Source organism: Garra rufa, chromosome 15 (genome assembly GCF_049309525.1).
Source record: "Garra rufa chromosome 15, GarRuf1.0, whole genome shotgun sequence".
Classification (NCBI taxonomy): Eukaryota; Metazoa; Chordata; class Actinopteri; order Cypriniformes; family Cyprinidae; genus Garra; species Garra rufa.
The window spans coordinates 39,871,156-39,875,269 of NC_133375.1; positions in this window are offsets into that span (position 1 = coordinate 39,871,156).

Below are 4,114 nucleotides of genomic sequence, written 5' to 3' on the forward strand. Positions count from 1 at the left end.
TATGTGACCCTGGACCACAAAACCAGTCTAAAGTAGCATGGATATATTTGCATATAATATAAATACATTGTATGTTTTTTTTGTTTTTTGTTTTTTTTTTGTCAAAAATCATTAGGATATTAAGTACAGATCATGGTCCATGAACATATTTTGTAAATTTCCTACCGTGAATATATCAAAACTTAATGCTTGATTAGTAATATGCATTGCTAAGAACTTCATTTGGATAAAACCTTTATTTTTAAGAAAGACGCACGTGGACTTTATTAACACAAAGTATTTGGATATCATTAGGATATTAAGATTATGTTCCATGAAGATATTTTGTACAGTTCCTACCATATAGATATCAAAACTTAATGTTTTATTAGTAATATGCATTGCTAAGAACTTCATTTGGACAACTTTAAAGGCGATTTTCTCAATATTTTGATTTTTTTGCACCCTCAGATTCCTGATTTTCAAATAGTTGTATCTCGGATAATTATTGTAAAGCTTAAAGATTCTATAAAATTGACCCTTATGACTGGTTTTGTGGACCAGGATCACATTTTAATCATCTAAAAAAGCTTTTATGCAACCATTGATGGTTCCATGGATGTTAAAAATTCTTCATGGTTCTTTATCAATGTCAAAACCTCTATTTTTAAGAAAGACGCACATGGACTTTATTAACACAAAGTATTTGTATTCTAGAAATTCACTTCAAACAAACCCATTAAGCATTATCTTTCTTCTCTGAAACATAATTAGAGATTTTACATTTATAAGACACAACAGAGGTGTAATTTGTTGAACTACTTTATTCCCTTGATTGGACATTAATTAATCAATAAGAAAATAACCAGCATTAAAGTCAACAAAAAGTGCATTTATATTTACATTTACACTACTGTTCAAAAGTTTGTGGTCAGTGTGATATTTTTTGTCAAAAATCATTAGGATATTAAGATCATGTTCCATTAAGATATTTTGTACAGTTCCTAGCGTGAACATATCAAAACTTACTGTTTGATTAGTAATATGCATTGCTAAGAAGTTCATTTGGACAACTTTAAAGGTGATTTTCTCAGTATTTAGATTTTTTTGCACCCTCAGATTCCAGATTTTCAAATAGTTGTATATTGGATATTGTAAAGCTTAAAGATTCTATAAAATTGACCATTATGACTGGTTTTGTGGTCCAGGGTCACATTTTAATAATCTAAAGAACCTTTTGTGCAGCAAAAGATTCCATGGATGTTAAAAGTTCTTCATGGTTCTTCATCAGTATCAAAAAACCTTTATTTTTAAGAAAGACACACATGGGCTTTATTAACACAAAGTATTTGTATTCACTTCAAACAAACCCATTAAACATTCTATTTCTTCTCTAAGACATAATTAGAGATTTAAAATGTATAAGCCACAACTAATTTATTCCCTTGATTGGACTTTAACCAGCATTAAAGTCAACATATAAAAATGCATTTATATTAACATTTACATTAGCGTCAAAAGGATATGATTTTTAATGCATTTTTAAAATAAATTAATACTTTTATTCAACAAGGATGCAATATCTTGATCCAAAGTGATCATTTATAATGTTAACTTAATGAATAATGTATAATTTCACAATATTACTGTATTTACTAGATTTTTGATCAAATAAATGCACAAGAACATTAAAAAACATAAAAACATACTGATCCTAAACTTTTGAATAGTATATATTGTTAGTATACATATGTGACCACAAAAGCAGTCTTAAGTAGCATGGGTATATTTGTAGCAATAGCCAAAAATACATTGTATGGTTCAAAATTATCGATTTTTCTTTTATGCCAAAAATCATTAGGATATAAGATCATGTTCCATGAAGATATTTTGTAAATTTCCTACCTTAAATATATTACAACCTAATTTGTGATTAGTAATATGCATTGCTAAGAAGTTCATTTGGACAACTGTAAAGGCAATTTTCTCAATATTGTTTTTTTTTTTTTTGCACTCTTGGATTTCAGATTTTCAAATACTATCTAGGTCAAAAAATGTACCCTTATGACAGGTTTTGTGGTCATACTTCACAAATAAATAATATAATTTCATTCCACCAAATTATGAATCATGACAATTGATTTCAACTTTAATTCAATCAGGATCATGTGACTCTGAAGACTGGAGTAATGATGCTGAAAATTTAGCTTTGATCACAGGAATAAATTATATTTTAAATATATCACAGTAGAAAACTTATTTGAAATTATAACAATATTTCAAAATGTTTTTACTGCATTTTCAATGCATTTTTAGTGAACAGAGGAGACTTTTGTATGGTAGTGTATAAAATGCTGATTCATGGTTAATATTACTTCTGGTCCACTTTGGCTCATAGATATGCAGAAAAGTCATATGCTATGCATTACAATCAGGATTTCACTTGTTTGTGGATGTCAGGCTCCAAAATGAATGATTAATATTATTTTCCCCACCCACCATGAGAAACAAAAGTCTTTTCACGGTCAGAGAAAGTTATTGCATTTTGCTGAAAGCCTATATAAACAAAACAAATAACCTGTACTGATGAATCACGCACAATACGACCAGGACTGGTCAATTTTGCCTTCAAAAAATTGTTTTTTAACACAAATCCCCTGTGGCATTATCTCCCTTCCGCTGTTTTGTGAGTGTCAGCATTCATTTCCTTCGCTCTCCTGTCTAAACGCAACTGCCATTGTATTTATACACACAGGCGAGAGAAACTGAATCACATCCAGGGTTTGCCGGGCTCAGCGTGATAATAATAGTGCAAGGATGGTAGAGAGTAGAGTTTGGCGTGTATTCAGCGGTCCCTCTTTCTCTGATCTCCCCATCACGACATCAACCGGCGTCTGACCTTTGGGCCTCACTGGCGCGTCGAGTGGAACTTCATGCTGATCCGCCAGCTGTTCAGAGTCTCAGCTGGCTCGCTTTGAGCTGCCATGCTGCATTGCACACCAGCCCTCCTGCCTGCGCTACACCGTCCGCCCCTGTGACGCTCTCTCCTGAGCTGCTATTAACGCTCATCTTCTTCAGTTGAGTTATGCATATCATAGGAATAGTTCAACCAAAATTTACATTTTGCTGAAATTTTACTCATCCTCAGACCATCCAAGATGTAGATGAGTTTGTTTCTTCATCATATTTGGAAAAATGTAGCATTTCATCACTTGATCACCAATGGATTCTCTGCGGTGAATGGGTGCCGTCAGAATGAGAGTCCAAACAGCTGATATATAATCCACAAGCAATCCACAGCCAAAACTTTTTGCCAAAAGTGACCGTTTAAAACAAAAATGCCTAGTTTTTGACTTCACAAGATGTTTTTGGCTTCACAAGATGTTGAGTGGTGTGGATTACTTGTGGATTATTGTGATGTATTTATCAGATGTTTGGACTGTCGTTTTGACCCATTAACTGCAGAGGATAAAGTCGAATTTATAAGAACAAAGTAAAAAAAAGAGAATTAAGTCGAAATGTTTCGAAAATAAAGTCAAAATGTTTCGAGAATAAAGTCGAAATGTTTCACAAATAATGTTGAAATGTTTCAACGATAATGACAAAATTATGAGAATAAAGTCGAAATTACAAGAATAAAGCCAAAATTATGAGAATAAAGTCAAAATGTTTCGAGAATAAAGTCGAAATGTTTCAACAATAAAGTCGAAATTATGAGAATAAAGTCAAAATGTATTCTCGAAGGATTTTGATTTTACTCTAAACACTTAAACTTTATTCTTGTATTTTTGATTTTATTGACGAAACATTTCGACTTCAACATTTCGAGAATAAAGTCGAAATTACAAGAATAAAGCCAAAATTATGAGAACAAAGTCGAAATGTTTAGAAAATAAACCGAAATTACGAGAATGATGTCGAAATGTTTCGAGAATAAAGTCGAAATGTTTCACGAATAATGTTGAAATGTTTCAACGATAATGACAAAATTACGAGAATAAAGTTGAAATTACAAAAAATAAAGGCAAGGCAAGGCAGGCCATAAGGAAATTATGAGAATAAAATCTAAATGTATTCCTGAAACATTTTGACATTTTGACGCCTAGTTTTTGAGGAATAAAGTCAAAATGTTTAG